Source organism: Muntiacus reevesi, chromosome 22, assembly GCF_963930625.1.
Source record: "Muntiacus reevesi chromosome 22, mMunRee1.1, whole genome shotgun sequence".
NCBI lineage: Eukaryota > Metazoa > Chordata > Mammalia > Artiodactyla > Cervidae > Muntiacus > Muntiacus reevesi.
Window position 1 is genome coordinate 14,254,389 of NC_089270.1, and position 19,175 is coordinate 14,273,563.

The 19,175-nt window shown below is 41.8% G+C and overlaps 1 protein-coding gene and 1 non-coding gene across 2 annotated transcripts in view; both read left to right on the plus strand.

The window, feature by feature from the left end:
* The first annotated feature begins 2,983 nt into the window (after window positions 1-2,983).
* Window positions 2,984-3,056, plus strand: TRNAG-CCC (transfer RNA glycine (anticodon CCC)). Its single transcript has one exon. It is a non-coding gene; the product is annotated as a tRNA-Gly (tRNA).
* A 13,954-nt stretch (window positions 3,057-17,010) lies between these two features.
* The window catches only part of SPARCL1 (SPARC like 1), a 50,206-nt gene continuing 48,041 nt past the window's right edge, over window positions 17,011-19,175 (plus strand). The window contains exon 1 of the mRNA XM_065914327.1: window positions 17,011-17,433. The gene's annotated coding sequence lies outside the window, so the exon portion shown is untranslated. The remainder of the gene's footprint in view (window positions 17,434-19,175) is intronic.

A 19,175-nucleotide genomic window follows, 5' to 3' on the forward strand; every position in this document is an offset into this window, starting at 1 on the left:
ACCGGTTCTTTGCTAATCCTCAGCCCAGCTGGCAGAGTGAAGGCTTATAATCAAAAAGCAACTATAGAATACTGCCTTCTTATTCATTCAGCCTGTTTGTTCCTGTGTGTTTTTAAGAGGCCACTGACAGTAATACTTAACAAAACCAGAAGGCAGGGCTATTATTTCTAAATTGTATATAAACCTGTCTTCTAGGAAGAACTCTCTAATTCTTGTTCCTGATGTGCTGCAAAGGAGGAATCACTCAGGATGCCATCAGAGCAAAGCCAATGTGTTCTCAAGCCCACGGGTTCACCCAGAGGGGCCTGAACACCTGTGTCTGTGAGTGAAACCCCATGGACACAAGTGAGCCTTGATGGAGTTGTGATACGTGTGTGAGATTGTTTTTCACGTAAATTCTGATAGAGGTAGTTGATAATGCAATGAAGCACGGGAATAATGACTTTTAATTTATCCCCCATCTTGTTCCACAAAAATGAAAACATATTTTTTATGAAAATATGACACAGACAAGAGATAGAGGGTAAAACAAAAGCCTGGGTAAGCCCAGGGTGAGGAATCCACCTGCAGTACAGGAGATGTAGGAGACACTGGTTCGATCCCAGTGTGATCAGGAAGATCTCCCTGGAGGAGGGCCTGGCAACCCACTCCAATACTCTTGCCTGGAGAATCCCATGGACAGAGGAGCCTGGAGGGTTAGGGTTAGAGTCAGACACAACGAAAGCAACTGGTCACACACGCACCCACACAAGCCTACCCAAACCTCCGAGTCCTCTCAAGCCTGGCCTCATCCTTTCCCCACCTGCATCTACACTTCAGCCTTTCTGGAATTTCTCTTCCAGTCGCCAGGATGCACGATGCTGCTCCCTTCTGGTCAGGAATGCCAGCGCCCCACTCCTGCAAACCTGCCCCTGCACCTCAGGTCACCCTTATTTATCCGCAGGTCCAAAGGGCACTTCTTCAAATTAAGTCCAGTCCTCCTGCTACACGTGTCATGCTATAAAGCTTCCTTTCCTTCATCACCCTTTTCAGTGTACACATTGACCTGTATGATGAGTGAATGTCTGTCCCCTCCACTAAGCCGTAGGCTTCATGAGGACAGAAATCCTCTACTTGCACTCCCCATCACAGCCGGCCCAGAAGGGGCACTTCGCAGATACTTGTTGGATAAAAGAAGGCTCCTGGCAGTCAAAGGAAAGAGAGAAGGATGATACATTAATGCATTTACGAAGTCAATGAGGAAAAGCAAACAAGTTTTCCAGGCAAAGCACAGCTTTTCCTGTGTTCTGAGTTTTGAGTAAATTTTCTCCCACAGGCCCTCTAAAACAGAACATGTGTGAATTTGCAGGCAATACCTTTATGTTGACATAATAATACATTTTAAACAGCTGTCTCTTAAACTTATCCTTCAATATAGGCCTATGCGTGCATGCAATCACTTCAGTCATGTCTGACTCTTTGTGACCCTATGGATTACAGTCTGCCAGGCTCCTCTGTCCATGGGATTCTCCAGGCAGGAATACTAAAGTGGGTTTCCATGCCTCCTCCCAACCTGGGGATCAAACTCACATCTGCATGCATCTCCTGCATTGCAGGTAGATTCTTTACCCACTGAGCCACCTGGGAAGCCCCATACATGTAGAATATATACCCCTCTTTTGAAAATTTTCTTCCTATTTAGGTCACCACAGAGCATTGAGTACAGTTCCCTATGCTATACAGTAAGCTCTCATTAATTATCTATTTTATACATAGCAGTATGTATATGTCAATCCCAATCTCTCAGTTCATCCCACCCCACCCCATCCCCCCCTTTGTGTCCATATATTTGTCAATATAAATAATTCTTAAGGGAAGCAGAACAAGGTGATTGATGAGTACAGGTTTCTCAGGGTTCTGGCTTAATGCAAATGTAACATAATGTCGGTGAAACTGAGAGAGAGGATTGCCTGCCCTTCAGGCCCTCTTCCCACAAGTATTTCTTCCAGTCAGGATTAAAGTGTAACTGGACAGCGGAGAGCTGAAGGTTATATTCTCTGTGAACATAGAAAGGGCAAACCCACACTCATCCTCTGATGATCAGCTGGAAGGAGTATGATTATTCAATTGACCGTTGCTCGGAAGGAAGCATGTGTTCAGCTGGAGAATTCTTCAGTTCCTCTCATTTGTTTGTGAAAGATGACAGTGGTTCATACTCCCCTCTTGTGGCCACTTTCAAGTTTACTGGCTTTCAGGTACACTGGCTTTCAGGAGCACAGTAAGACAAATGAGAAATCATGTTCATTTTCTCAAGTAAAGTAATCTTGGAACACCCCATCGGTCATTCTAGAATGTCAGATCAATTTTTTTTTTAAGTGGCAGGATGTTTAACAGCATCTTAAAACAGCACTTGAGTTAAAACTGGCAGAGGATTTGATGAAAATACATGAGAGGTCTTATCATTCCTTGTGTATTACCCTTCCTTAATTTTTTTACCTTGTCTCAATTTGGGCTTCCCAGGTGGTGCAATGGTAGAGAATCTGCCTGTCAGTGTGGGAGATGCAAGCTCGATCCCTGGGTCAGGAAGATCCCCTGGAAGAGGAAATGGCAACCCACTCCAGTATTCTTGCCTGGGAAATCCCGTGGATGGAGGAATCTGGAGGGTTACAGTTGGACACAACTGAGCAAATTTGCTTTCACTTTCAGGGGACATAGGGACTTATATAGATACAACTGTATCACATGATGAAAAGTGATAGATTCCAAAGAAAAAAATTAAATTAATATGCTCTTCCCCTCTGACACAGGACAATACCAGAGATGGGAAGTGTTAGGGGCACAGTAATGTTCTATGTCTTCTGAACCAACACATACAAGTGCAGGACAAATGTGGACAAAGCACTTAGTCTGCATCAGATCTCCCAAGCATCTTATCAAAAATAGTATGCTATTCACTCCACACCCATTAGGGTGGCTGCTATCGAAAAAGAAAATAACAGAGACTTCCCTGGTGGTCCAGTGGTTAAGACCCAGCACTCCCAATGCAGGGGGCCCAGGTTCAATCCCTGGTCAAGGAATATCTCACAAGCACTGCTACACAGCCAAAAATAAATAAGTAAATAAATTAAAAAGAGTGTGCAATTCTCTTTTTAAAAAAGAAAGAAAGTGGTTGCAAGGATGTAGGTAAATTGGAATCCTTGTGCACTATTGCTGGGAATATAAAATGGTAAACCTACTGCGGAAAACAGTATGGCCATTCCATTCCTCAAAAATAAATAAAATTGAATTACCGTATCATCCAGCAGTTCCACTTCTGACTATATTACCAAAATAATTGAAAGCAGGGATCAAAAAAATATTTGTATACCCATGTTCATTCCTGCAAAAATAAACAATAACAATATGTAGATACAACTCAAGATCCATTGACAGATGCACAGGTAAACAAAATGTGATACAGATGTACAACAGAATATTATCCAGCCATAAAAAGGAGGGAAATTCTGATATATGCACCGACACGGATGAACATTATGCTAAATGAAATAAGTCAGTCCCAAAAAACACAGATACCACGGTGCAATTCCATTCATATCAGTTACTTAGAGTAGTCAAAATTGTACAGACAGAAAGTAGAATGGTAGTTCTAGGACTCTGAGGGATGACAAGGCATAGGGGGCTATTTTTTAATGGGTAGAGGGTTTCAGTTTTACATGATGGAGAGTTATGGAGATGGATGGACTACAAAGTATTGAAAGTGTTGGTCGCTAAGCTGTGTCCAACTCTTTGTAACCCCATGGACTGTAGCCAGCCAGGCTCCTCTGTCCATGGGATTTCCCAGGCAAAATCACTGGAGTGGATTGCCATTCCCTTCTCCAGGGGATCTTCCCAAACCCAGGGATCGAACCCAGTTCTCCTGCACTGCAGGTGAATTCCTTAGGGTCTGAAAGTGAAAGTCACTCAATCCTACCCAACTCTTTGCAACCCCATGGACTATACAGTCCATGGAATTTTCCAGTCCAGCCATTCCCTTTGGTCAGGATTTGATGAGCACATTAAGTTTCAGATTTCTGACTTCTCTCTCTCTTTTTTTCATTTATTTTTATTAGTTGGAGGCTAACTACTTTACAATATTGTAGTGGGTTTTGTCATACATTGACATGAATCAGCCACGGAGTTACATGTATTCCCCATCCCGATCATTTCTATAGTTCATTACTGACTTCTCTTTAAAACAATAAAATGATCTGGCAACACTGGACATTTATTCCCCCATGGGAATAAGGATGCAATAGTAGAACACAGCTGACCACTTTTAGATCAGGGGTTCCCAAACTCCAAAATCTACTCTCTGATGATGTGAGGTGGATCTGATGTAATCATAATGTAAATAAGGTGCACAATAAATATAATCATCTCCAAACCATCCCCCCACCCTGGTCCATGGAAAAAATTGTCTTGCATGAAGCTAGTCCCTGGTGCCAAGAAAGGTTGGGGACCACTGCCTAGATGGATCATACTTTACAGTCCCGAAGTCCCAGGCACTTCCTCTTGTCTTCCTAACACAGGGCCCAGGGTCAGCTGCCAGTCATTGTCCTGAGTGTGCTGCTTTCTTGCTTCTGACCTTCTCTATTCATTCCTGTGTCCTCCCTGGCTCTTGTGGGCAATTCCATCTGTGAATGCGAACCCAGAGGGAGAGAAGAGTTGGCTGTGAGGTGACCAGTCCTTCCCAACAGGAAAGTGATCACATGAATGAAGAAGAAGGTCACGTGCTAAAAATATTTATCCTGCTGTTTTTTGCTGAATCTCAAACTATTAACATATAACCTAAGAAAAACTGACAAAATAGAACAAAAAACTTATGAAAAATTTGACTACATTTCTTCAGAAAAGCAACTATAATGTTTTGAGAAAGTTTACTGACCCTGTTCCTGTATATAAGTTTTAGAGTAATGAATGCTGTTAAATATTGGAAAAGGTGTATGGATTCATTACATAGTCTAATGTATTGTCTATAGATTATAAGATAAAATCAAGCATGTACCTGCTGATACTTTTTAAGTTGACCTGTCTTTATACTTAGAAATATCTCTTAATAGTAGGCTTTCCTGGTGGCTCAGATGGTAAAGAAATCTGCCTGCAATGCAGGGGACCTATGTTCAATCCCTGGGTTGGGAAGATCCCCTGAAGGAAACGGCAGCCCACTCCAGTATTCTTGACTGGAGAATTCCATGGACAGAAGAGCCTGGCAGGCTACATACAGTCCATGGGGTCACAAAGAGATGAACATAACTGAGTGACTATCACTCATATATATTAAAAAGAGTTTAACAGGAAAACATAAATGACTCAATCTCTCCAACCATGAATTATTATAGTCAATTGATTGTGTGTATGTGTGTGTGCACGCTAAGTCATGTCTGACTCTTTGCAGCCTCATGTACTGTATTGTAACCTGCCAGGTTCCTCTGTTCATGGAATTATCCAGACAAGAATACTGGAGTGGGTTGCCATTTCCTACTCTAGGGGATCTTCATGAATCAGGGATCAAACCCACATCTCCTGTTTGGCAGGTGGATTCTTTACCACTGTGCCACCTGGGAAAGTGATGAAAGTGAAAGTCGCTCAGTCATGTCCGTCTCTTCGCAGCCCCATGGACTACATAGTCCATGGAATTCTCCAGGCCAGAATACTGAAGTGAGTAGCTGTTCCCTTTTCCAGGGGATCTTCCCAACCCAGGGATCGAACCCAGGTGTCCCACATTGCAGGCAGATTCTTTACCAACTGAGCCACCTGGGAAGCTTCAGTCGATTGATTACACCACAGTAAATTGTATATTTTTAAGCATGAGATGTGTTTTAGTCAATTGTTGAGGCTCTTTAGTCGAGGGCGCAAAACTGATTCTTGGGAGAGGAAAAAAAAATCCTATTCTTTTTAAAATATAAAACACAAGTACATAATAGATAGAGTACATAAATGCATATCCAGGATAGCTATAGTATTATAGTTTCATGAAATGAGAAGGGTGGAGGCACTCAGGAAAACAGTTTCAAAGGGCCTTTGGGATAGTGATAGTAAAAAAGAAATTTTGAGAAATACTAGACTAGAAAGAACAGGCATTGTTCAAATCATCCATGTGTCTCCATTTGAGTTGCCAGCCAGTTAATGCCAGTGCAGACGCTGTGTTGTTTGTGCTTCGTTGCCCAGTCGTGTCCAATTCTTTGAGACCCCATGGACTGTAGCCAGCTAGGCTCCTCTGTCCAAGAGATTCCCCAGGCAAAAATACTGGAGTAGGATGTCATGCCCTCCTCCAGCGGATCTTCCCAACCCAGAGATCGAACCCAGGTCTCTTGCATTGCAGGTGGATTCTTTACCATCTGAGCCACTAGGAAGGCCTTCTGATCAGTCCTGATCAGCCTCTCTCATCATTTTCTAGAGATGAGCCTCAGTTGTAGCACTGCCAACGCTCATATGTACAACCAGCCCATGTGAAACCTCTCTAACAACCCCAGTGCTCTTCCTCGACTGAATTATTGACAAAAATACAAATGCCCTTGCTCAAAACCAAGAAGAAAACACAAACACTGGAGCACAGTTCCAGAACAGGATTGAATTATTACACAAACAGGACTTCTTAGTCTAAAACATCTTGCTCTGGGAACTTGACGCTACAGCCAAAAAAACATCAGACAGATTTAGAGGGCGGCCTTTGGCTAAGAACAGCAAAATGACCTCACCCTTGAGATGGCCTGAGTATAAACTTCAGTCGTGGTGAACAAGACACATCCTGTGAGTGCAATGCACAGAAATATGAAGTCCAGCTGCACCTCACTTGGACACGAGATCCAAACACCAAATGTTTGATAGATTGCGTTGTGTGTCTAGCTCAAAGTGGGATCAGAATGAGAACAGTTCCATGGCTCACACTGCTAGTGCAGGGCCACCCAGATTCCCCCAAACTCAATGAGGGCTCTGTCTGAGAAAAGACAGCAACCCAGGCCTCCAGGGACAGATGTGAGCAGCTGCTGTGTTTGTAGAGCTTAACTGAAAGGATGTGTTTTATCCCTCTGCCTAAAAGCCATCATCCCTCACAGGGTTTATTAGCAGTTTTCGTGAAAGGAGAAGGTGTTCTAATCTCCACTGCAGAAGGCTCCATAACACTTCAAGCAACATCCAGCTTCCTTATTGGTGGCTTCACCATTTATTTATTCCCCAAATAAATCCACCACAGTTTATTATTATTATTAAGTTATTGCTCCTATTCCAGTCACGCATCAGACAAAGCATTATGCAGACATCATCTCTTCCTCAAAATTACCCAATGAGGTAGGTATTGGGTTGGCCAAAAAGTTCTTTTGGGTTTTTCTGCAGCATCTTATGGAAAAACTTGAGCTAACTTTTTGGGCAACCCATTTTTATTAACATCTTCATTTGACAGATGAGCCCTTGAAGACACAGAGAGGTTAAGTAACTCCCTCAAGGTCACACAGCAAGCAAGTAGCAGAGCTAGAACTTGAAGTCAAGTCTGTCAGACTCATCAGTTCTCTACTGTACTTCATCCTGGGAGAAGGATTTTGAATACATGCTCCATCAACTGAGAACTGGATTGATATAAATCATATTGAGAGGCAGTAGAACTTGTTTCTGATGATATTCAATCACATCAGTGGTTAGAAATATCCTGTAGGCCTTTTTAATGTTCTTTGATAATCTGGCATCTGATAGGGAAGTCAGCACAAAAGATTGAAGGTAGAAGAAAATGACAGGCATTGAATTTCAACTTTTAATGTCCTTCAATTTAGAATTTACCAATTCTGAGTCAAATCACTGGATTTATGTATCTACGGGTAACTTTTTAGACTAGGACTCTGACATGTGTCTTGCATCTTGGTAATGAATTTAACAATTCATGTTCATAGTCAAATACTATTGCACTGGGTCCTTTAGGAATCTTTCAGTGGTGATTAAAACTTTCTCAGGGGACAAAAAAAAAAAGAGAGAGAGAAAAGACTTCTTGCTATTGTGATGAAGGACTTCAGGAATACAAAAATGGAGACAGACGCATAACTACTAAATGAAAACCATCTGCTCATAAGCAGGTGCAAAAATATCATCATGAACTGGGCAGCATAAAAAACAGCTGTGGATTTTGATTAAGCTGAGAATAACGTTAAGCAATTACAGAAGACAAAAATATGTATGAAATTCTCTTGTTTGCTTTCTCAGGCCATTGCAGTTTCACTTTTTTGAATTTCAACTTTATTCTTTAAACTCAGCTCTCAAGAACAGAGACACAGACATAGAGAATGGACATGTGGTCACAAGTGGGGAAGGGGAGGGTAGGAGGGACTGGGAGATGAAGATTGATGTATACACACTGCCGTATGTAAATAGATAGCTAGTGGGAACCTGCTATAAAGCCCCGGGAGCTCGGCTCGATGCTCTGTGATGACCTAGAGGAGTGGGATGGAGCGGAGAGGGGGAGGTCTAAGAGGGAGGGGAATATATGTATACATACAGCTTGATCTCCTGAAGGAGATCAACCCTGAATATTCATTGGAAAGACTGACTTGAAAGCGGAAGATTCAATACTTTGGACACCTGATGCGAAAAGCTGACTCACTGGAAAAGACCCTGATGCTGGGAAAGATGGAAGGTGGGAGGAGAAGAGGGCAGCAACAGATAAGATGGTTGGATGGCATCATTGACTTAAAGGACATGAATGTGAGCAAACCCCAGGAGATAGTGGAGGACAGGGAGGCCTGGTGTGCTGCCTGGGGTCCCAAAGAGTCGGACACAACTTAGTGACTAAACAACAACATAGCTGATTCACCTTGCTATGTAGCAGAAACAACACAACTTATAAAGCAACTACACACCAATAGTAAAACTTAAGAAAAGAAAAACTGAGCCCGCCACCTGAAAGTCACACACAATCATTATTGTCCTTACGTCCTTAAAGACTTCACACGTTCCCAGATTCTCAATAATCACATCTCCAACTTTGTAATCTCTTGCATGGCTCATCTGGGGTCATCCACTGTCTGGGAAGCTACTGGTCCTGCTCTGAGACCCATGACTGGGTCACCTCTCATCAGCCATTGCCCCCTCCGATTTAGTTCCTGTTTAGCGCCTCTGCTGGGTACCACTGTTACTGCCTAAGCCACCAACCTCACCAGGCACTCTGGCCCTGGCCAGCACTGTCGCTGCTGGTCGACATCACTATGGCCATCGCCCCAAGGGTCTCACTGTACACTGTTGCTGCAGTCATTGAGATGCCCCAAGTAGCTCCACGTGCTCTGGAGTCATCCATAAACCAGCGCCTGCAATGCCGTGCAAGACACTGAGTCACGTGGTATGCAAGCAGGACTGCTTATCAAATCAAGAGACTTAATTAAATAGCTTGTTCCATTTAAACCTAGAGTCCCCTTCTTCCCAGAGTGCACTTGAGTCCACTGAGGACTGGCCTAGGGTCAAATCTAAGAGAAATAAACCATTCCACCACTCCACAGGCTACATTATTGAGCTAATCTTATCTCCCTGGCTTCCTGTTCCCTTAAAATGAGTCTTTCCCAAGAAATCCTTAGTTCTTCCCAGAGGATCCATCCCACTCATCCTGCAGGCAAGCCCAAATTTTTCAGTTGTGCATACAACTAGGGGCCGACTGAACCAAGATTTAATTGAAAATAAGAATTACATTTTTTTTTTGAGTTTTGCTAATATCAAAACTGAGGGATAAAAACCAAACTGTCACAGATTGTTACTGCCTCACAGAATCTTTTACTTAACTAGATTTTAACATTTTCCCTTTACCTATCCACCTTAAGGATGTTGTAGGAAACAGCAAAAAGAAGTGTGGTATTATAAGCATGCTCTAAGGGTACCATTTGCTTTTCTATATAGTACCTTGTGTGTTTTTTTTGAAATTTTTTTACCCTATGAGTTTACCATTCATCATAGTTTCCACATTCCTTTAGTCAACCAGAAGTTTATGGTTAAATTGCAACCCACCTTGTAGTGGGTCGAATTTTGTCCCTCAAAAAGATATATTCCGGACCTCCCTGGTGGTTCAGTGGTTGAGACTCTGCTTTGCAATAAAGGGAATGCAGGTTCGATCCCTGGTCAAGAAATTAAGATCCTACATGCCATGGGAATTTAAGCCTGTGCTCTGCCACAAAGCCTGGGCCAGTGCAGCCAACATTTTTTTGAAAAGATATATTCAAGCCTCACTATATTCAAGCCTTTGGTCAATGAAATGTGGACAAAAGTGATGTGTATCACACCCTGGCAGAAATTTTAAGAACTAAGCAGAGTTTCATCATTGATCCTATGTATAAAATAAGTAACTATTGAGAACCTGCTGCTATTCAGTGGTGACCCAAATGGGGAGAATAAACAGGGGAATATATGTATATGTAGAACTGATCCACTTTGTTGTACAACACAACATTGTAAAGCAATTATACTCCAATAAAAATAAATTGAAAAAAAGAACTAAGCATAGTTTGCCATATTTCTTCCTCCTGTTTTGGGTTGGTCAACCTGAATCCTGGAGTGAAGACAATGCAAAGCAGAATGTCAGTAGAATACAATAAACTTCACGGCAAATAGATGGAGAAACAATGGAAACAGTGACAGACTTTATTTGGGGGGGCTCCAAAATCACTGCAGAGGGTGACTGCAGTCATGAAATTAAAAGATGCTTGCCACTTGGAAGAAAAGTTATGATCAACCTAGACAGCATATTAAAAAGCAGAGACATAGGTTTGCCAACAAAAGTCCATCTAGTCAAAGCTATGATTTTTCTAGTAGTCAGGTATGAATGTGAGAGTTGGACTATAAAGAAAGCTGAGGGCTGAAGAATAGATGCCTTTGAACTGTGGTGTTGGAGAAGACTCTTGAGAGTCCCTTGGACCGCAAGGAGATCCAACCAGTCCATCCTAAAGGAAATCAGTCTTGAATATTTATTAGAAGGACTGATGCTGAAGCTGAAACTCCAATACTTTGGCCACCTGATGCGGAGAGCCAACTCATTGGAAAAGACCCTGACGCTGGGAAAGACTGAAGGCACAAGGAGAAGGGGATGAGAGAGGATGAGATGGTTGGATGACATCACCAAGTCAATGGACATGAGTTTGAGTACACTCCGGGAGTTGGTGATGGACAGGGAGGCCTGGCGTATTGCAGTCCGGGGTCTCAAAGTGTCGGACACGACTGAGAGACTGAACTGAACTGAACTGAGCAATAAACGTGGAGCAGGGATGAAAACAAAACTTCGTTGTAGGCTCCTGATATTCTGGAGTTCTTTGTTATTGCAGCATAATCTGTCTTGATAGATGTATTTTATGTTTTTGCCTTCCTTTTTCTAATCTTCCAGAGCTCCTTTTTACCTAATGATAAAACAGCCAAATTGCTTAGCCTGACATACAAAATTCACCCAACCCTAACCAATCTTCCTCTTTCGATTTCTTTTTTTTTTTTTTTTTTTTTTGCTTTGCGTTATAAGGAGAAAGATGGCAGTTAATTACATTCAGCACATGATATTTAGCAAAATACTTTGCATATTTGCAACTCTCTTGCTTTTTAATTACTTCTGTGAGTCAAGTCTCTGCTTAAGACCTAGTAGAGGGTATGACTAAGCCATAGGTGTGCTGGGCCAGGGGAGGATGGCTAGAGCAACTTCTGCAAGTATCCATAGTCAGAAACTGACCCCACATCTGCGACATTAGAAAAACTCATTCAGCCTCTCTGAGCACAGTCATCTCATTTCTAAAACAGGCATTTAACGTCTACTGGGCTATTATGGAGATAAAATAGTCATATCTGATTCCTTGTGACCCCATAGACTGTAGCCCACCAGGCTCCTCTGTCCATGGAATTCTCCAGGCAAGAATACTGGAGTGAAAAAAAAAAAAAAAAGAATACTGGAGTGAGTAGCCAGTCCCTTCTCCAGAGGAATCTTCCCAACCCAAGGATTGTACCCGGAACTTCTGCATTGCAGGTGGGTTCTTTATTGTCTGAGCCACCAGGGAAGCCATAGGAAAATAGAAAATAGTGATAGAATAAGTAAAGAAAAACTATATTCTCTAACTCAATAAATAAGTACAAAGGTAAAAAAGAGAAAGTAACTGAATGAGTTGATAACCAAGATAGAACTGAGAGATCTGAAATGGTTCATTGTCAGGATACGATGATGGTGCAAAGGAATGGAGGAAATTCCATAGAAAGAGGCCAGTGACTAAACCGGAATTGAGAAATGAGTGTGGTTCTCAGAAGTAAGGCCCATAAAGAAATAAATTTTAAAAATCTGAAAAATACATGGGATGCTATGGACTGAATTATGTCCCCCCAAATTCATATACTGAAGCCCTAAACCCCAATGTGACTAGAGTTGGAGAAAGATGCTTAACAGGTAATTTCAACTAAGGTTAAATGAAGTCAAAGGGTGTGACCCTAATCCAACAGGTCCAGCACCCTCATAAAACATGGAAGGGACACCAGGGGTGTTTGAGAGCAGAAAAAGGAAGATAAAGTGAGGACACAATAAGAAGACAGCCATCTACAAGGGAAGGAGAAAAGCCTCAGGAGAAACCCACCCAGGCAGCACCTTCGTCTTGAACTTCCAGCCTCCAAACATAAAGAAGGCTGAGCACCACAGAATGGATGCTTTCGAATTGTGGTGCTGGGAAAGACTCATAAGAGTCCCTTGGACAGCAAGGAGATCAAACCTGTCAATGCTAAAGGAAATAACCGTGAACATTCACTGAAGGACTGTTGTTGAAGCTCCAATACTTTGGCCACCTGATGTGAAGTGCCAACTCATTGGAAAAGACCCTGATTCTGGGAAAGATTGAAGGTAAAAGGAGAAGGGGGTGACAGAAGATGAGATGGTTAGATCGCATCACCAAGTCAACGGACATGAATTTGAGCAAACTCCAAGAGATAGTGGAGGCAGAGTTGCTGGACAAGCTACGGTCTATGGGATCACAAAGAGTCAGACACGGCTTAGCAACTGAATAGCAGCAAAGCTTCCCAGTGGGTGAGCTTTGTTACGGTGACCCTAGAAAACTAACACGGGGCATCAGCAAGGAGAAGGTCCTACAGGATAGGTCTTGGCCAAAATAATCGTCGATCTGCTGTCACTAAGCTGTTGTCACTACATCTTCCCTTCATCCAGACTCACTTCCTATCTCGGACTCTCCCCTATGTGAAATAAAATTCATATTTGATGGGACAACAAGAAAAATTTAAACATAATTCTTCTCGGCCCTTCATGCTCCTCTCTCCCTCACTGTGCATTGTGTATCTATATTATACAAGCACCAGCCCTCCCCCATCGGCAGGATTACCCGCTCAGCCATAAAGAGCAACGTTCTCTCAGCACCAACACAACGACTTCTTAAAAAATCACCTTCCTTCTTGATCTTGTGCGGGGTCATATGAACCACCATGAGGACACTCAGATCTGGAGTAGGTAAACTGTCAGTGATAATGTCATCTGATCGTTCTATAAGTCTGTGAGTGCTTATATTTAAAATGGATAACAAACAAGGACCTATTGTATCACACGGGGGACTCTGTTCAGTATTCTATAACAACCTAAACGGGAAAAGAATTTGAAAAAGAGTAGATACATGTGTAAACATAACTAAATCACTTTGTTGTATACCTGAATATAACACAGCATTGTTAATCAGCTATATTCCAACATAAAATAAATTTTAAAAAACATTATGTCATTTCATGTACAGCCCTCTGTCTCAAAAAACTTATATAACCATGCCTTGACTTCTAATGGGTGGAACAAGTCCTGGAACTTGCTGGGATGTTCTTCCTGGGCTATAAACCTCAAATCTGGCTCTATTAAAGTTTTCCTTTTTTCCCTTAGGTCAGCTGATTGTTCATCGACAACTTGTCCAAGGGAACCATGCCCTCTTCTGACAATGACTGTACTCTTGTCTCTTAGGTTCCTAAGATGCAGGAACTATGACATTTCTCTCCTATCACCCAGAGATTTGTGCTGGGTATAACAAAACAATGCTTGAGGACTGATGAATTTGTTCCCTGGCCCTCAACCTGAATCAAAGGTTCTTAACTTCATGGAATCCCTTGGGGGAGGGGAGGGTCATGGATGAATTTTAGGAGCTTGGCCACAACTTTCACTAAGGTAAAAGGGAGCCCTAGCATTAAAAGCTTGAAAACCACCAACTTTGAAAAAAAGACTTCAAGGGTCTGACTTTTGTTGGACCCTTCTGACCAAAGCTGATTTTATGTGGGTCAGTTCATATGCAGGAATGTAATAAGCTCCTTTTTATCAAAGTTCTCCCATCACATTTACATACTGGATAAGTTTCTAAATCCCTTCCACAGCTCCATCTGTTAGTGCGGTATTGGTGTGGGCTTATTGTCCTCAGCTTCATGAGCTATAAACTATTTTAGAAACAACAATTTTAGAAACAATTAGTTTGGATATTTGCCCATAAACATTCCCAAAATAAAGTCATACTTAGATATTGTGGATTCAAGGTCCTTTTACTAAATACACACACTCTCTTTTCTCTGTTATCTAGTTGTTAAAAAATACAACGGGTCTTTTTAATCATTATAGATTAATAAGACCTAGAACAGAACCTGTATAATTGAGAGTCAAAATTCTCAAGGTTTGCCACCTACAAATTCCCTAGATACATATTTACATTTGAGAGATAAATCCAGTTTGCTCTAACCAAGTTATTTGTTATGTTAACAGATTTCTGTAAGGCATTTTATTAGGATCATTTGGTAAATATATAAAATATCAATTTTAGTATTAGAAAAAATAGCTTTCTTGGTCAAATCTTTTCCTCATATCCCTGCAGCTGAAACTTTCCCTACATTGTCATTGAATTGGTGTAATTACCTGAAACCAATCTCATGAAACCATGTCAAACAAACGGGGAATGTTGTTACAAGAAGTTAACACTTTAGGTCCCAGAGAAAATTCCCTTTAGCCTTTCCAGGTAAAATCTTCAGTAAAGCTTGACCTTCAGTAACGCTTGTCCTACGTACCCTGTAGGGCTTCCCAGGTGCCACTAATAGTAAAGAACCTGCCTGCCAATGAAGGAGACTTAAGAGACATGATTCCTTCCCTGGTTGGAAAGATCCCCTGGAGGAGGGAATGGCAACCCACTCTGGTATCCTTGCCTGGAGAGATACCGCATGGACAGAGGAGCCGGGTGGGCTACAGTCCATGTGTCACAAGAGCTGGACACGACTGAAGTGGCTTGGCTCGCACACACGTACCCTGTAAGTGTTCCACCACAACCGAGGTCCTCAGAGCTTTTGGAGAAATGGTGCCATGTCTCCCACACTCCTCAGACTCAGATGTGTGCAGAGGCAGAGAAGAACCAGAGTCTAACACAGCCCACCCCGTTGATCCTTCTGAGGAGACTGCTCACACCCCAGACCTTGGCTAAGGAAAAACATCCCATTGTCTGAGGCAAAAGGACATCACGTCATTTCATCCTGCGCCTGGAAAGGCGGTCTGGAACAAGCCATCCTGATTGCAGAGACATTGAGACAGCTCCCAGCTGCACCGTGACTTGTTCGCAGTTCCTAGGCAACTTGCCCAGTTTCCTCTGCTCCCAAATTTTCCCAACTGCAAAACTGAGATAATTCTTATTACCTTTCTCTTGCAGCGATCTGAAAAATAAATAGCACCAATGTTTCTAAAGTGACTGAAGACAATTGTCTGAGGGTGTATTTGCCTAGAATTACAGGTGGGGTTTTTCCTTCTTTTTGATAATGTTGTTTGGCTTTTGTGCTGATTTTGGCATAATAAAATTTGGCGTAGTAAAATTTAAAGCTGCATTAAACTCTGACCTACCTAATGCTAATGGAACATTCACTTTATGCCAAGCACTGCACTAGGCACATGGAGAAAACACAGAGGCACGTTCCCACCCTCAGGGACCTCGCACTCACTGAGAAGGAGGTGTTAGAGCCTAGATATTGAGTAGCATCGGTCAGCAAGGTAGCTGGCTTGGAATCCTGCCCCACAGTCTACAAGCTAGAGACCCTGGAAAAGTCACTCAGCTTCACCAAGCTCCCGTCTCCTTATGTAAACCATAATCACTAACATTTGAGGATCTGTTGGGTGGCAGGAGGTATTTACCTACTTACGATGCAGAACAGTTGCCTGAGATGGACACTATTATCATCTCCTTATCTATATCCCCATCTTATAGATAAGGATTCTGAAGCTTAGAGACGCTATGTGACTCATCCCAGGTGATACACAGTTAGGAACCAATGTGCAAATCCACGTAGTGTGGCCTCAAACGTGCAGACTTTCCCACCAAACCACACTATCATCAAATGGACGTGATGGTCACTTCCTGCAGACTTGGCAGGATCAGCTGAGATGGATGCATAAAAAACTATTAACCAGTGTCTGACACATAACAAATGTCCAATAAATGTAGAAGTTGCAGTGGAAGAGATGAGACACATATAGAAGTAACGAAAATGCTAAGTCTATTTCATGGGAAAGCTCCCTCTTACAGATCACACATTATACAGGGGGTTATGGTAGGGAGTTGTGTCGCGGAAAGAATAGTTTATGAACTGCAACATTTCTGGATCAGCAAATAAGCGATCCATACTGTGAAGGAATAATGCTTCATATATATGTAAATTTCTGAAGGTCATCTTTTGAAAAGGTTAAAGTACCTGCAATATCCTGCTGATACTAAATTCAGATGCATTCGTGAGAACAGTTTTTACACAGGGGACGTAAAAATGCATCTGCTACGACTATTCTTTCCCCTTCCTTAACCTCCCCCCCACCACCCCCTCCTCCCCCACAATTTCCTTTAGGAAGAAACCACAGCATGGAATCTCTTTTCAGTCTCTTTTAAAATTAAGCACCATCCCCCCCCTCCAAAAGAGATCCTGCTTGTAAAACCTTTTAGAGTTGTTTGAAAAAGAGAAGCGGAAAAAAAAAAAAAAAAAAGCATAAGGAGCCAAGTGCTTATATTCTGGCCAAGTTATGAGCCTCTGAGAACAAGAGCTTGAGGGGAGGACAGTTAACCCCGTTCTCTGGGGCAGACTGAGCTCCTTCCCGCGGGTCTCCACTGCCTGCGACGCTCAGCGCACCCTCGCCCTCCTCGGGAGAGGCTGGACCGCCCCAGAACTGCGGGAATCTGCAACAAAAAAAAAACGATGACAGTCTGAAATACGTCCCAGTGCCAACCTCCGAATTCGTCTGTCACCTCAGACCCTGACGAGTTGACAGAGCAGCAGAATTTCAACTCCAGTAGACCTGAATGTGTTTCTGGGCAAAGAAGCAGAGCTAAACAAGGAGAGATTTAAACAGTATTGGGCATTTGTCAAACTTATTTCCAGGCTGTGTGCAAAGACAGGATTCGGCTGCAATTTTCTGCCAAGGCTCTGGGTCCAGCCACCTACCTGAAGGTAAATTTTAAGTTTACTGTATCGGCTTAACTGTATTTGTTAACCTAGTTTGCATGATCGGATAGAGAAATCTAATATTTTTACGTAATACAAAGCCACTTGTTAACAAGAACAATGAAAAAAAAATCCTTTTGCATGATTTACAGAAAAACTACTTATTAGGGAATTTTAACACTAGAATTCGTGTTTTCTTCCCCATGGTTAAAGAACAAATACTAATAAATGATGCTTAGAAATGTAAAAATATTGTTGGTCAGACTAGCATTCAGATCTTGGTGAAGTCTGAAATCCTGAAATGTGTTTTGCAGAAATACTTGACTAACTGTACTAAATAAATCAAAAGGAAAGTGGTTGTTAAAAATAAACTTTCAAATCAAAGTAATTTGGGTGTTTTCCCTGTTTAAGTTATCTGAAGTTATTCAATCATCACCACTGTACCAGTCTTTTACCTAACAGCAGTGTAGAAATGGAACATTTTGCTTTTCCAAAAGATAAGAAAATTTCTATAGTATTATATTCATCTTTGATAATTTCTTTGGCTACTGTGACTACTTTTTTTCCTGATTCCCTTTTAGAGTTTTTTGACTCATTGTCTCTGGTCTCCTTCCATTATTTTTTAGGATACATACATACACAAAATTCCTAATTCCTAATAATGTCTTATTTAGGAAGGGATTAAGGAGGAGGGGAATCAAAGAGTTAAAAAATTATCATAACTCATATATTGTAAGGTACCTTCATTTCTGACTGTATCTTCTAAAATAAAACAATAATGCAAGCCATGCTCCCTCATTCCTCTTGGGAATTAGAGGTCACCCTGCAGGAGAAAATCGTGCTTTCAACTGCAGATCAACGTTGTTGATACTATAACCAAGAGGTCTTGCAGAGAGTGTATCCCTTTTGAACTGCCATTAATCTGCAAAGAGGTTAAATATGTCACCTTGGCATTATATCCGCGCTCCCCTCTGGCCCAGGGCCTAAGTACGCTGAATAGAAATGTTCACTTGGTCCAAGTCAGCAGAAATCGGTTTTTTTTAATTCTCCCCTTTCTCATGGATATCAGTCTTTTTCAGTTCACAGCTTATTCAGCTCAATCCTGATGGTTATGACTACCATTCACTATGACTATTAAAAAAAAAAAAAAAAAAAAAGGACACCCCTTTCAGGAAAGATTTAAGTTTATATTTCTGTCCATTCAGTAAGATCCAGCAAAGCACAACAGTCTGTTTCATCGACTGACCATCCAGTGCTGCTTTCTGTGTTTTGGAAAAGAATATATACATGTTGTTAATGAATCTTGTTTATTTTCTTTCAGGGAATTTTTGTACAGCCATTTAGCAATTCAAGGCCTGGGCTTTCCTTTCCAGATCCTTTGGTGTTTAATCCCCAATAGGCACTCAGGCACAGTTTCACTTATCAACTAAGTAAAAATAATAAATAGTGATGACAGAAATGAAATGAATAGTGATGTGTCTGGACAGTTTCAAACATTTTTCATTTCATTTCCTCTCAACTGCTTGTTATTTTTATTCAGTTGATCTGTAATGTAAAACATTGCTATTTTATTTAAGTTTAGCACAGGGTCCAGAATGTGTTGGGAATCTTTTTCCCCCAAGAATATAAGTGACTGTTTTTCAGACTCCACATATCATTTTGGAACAACCTCCAGTGAAGGAGAAGGAAGTCCGCAAAAGGAAGCCCCCTACAGAGGAGCTTCCCCTGTAGGCCTGGCTGGCTACAGA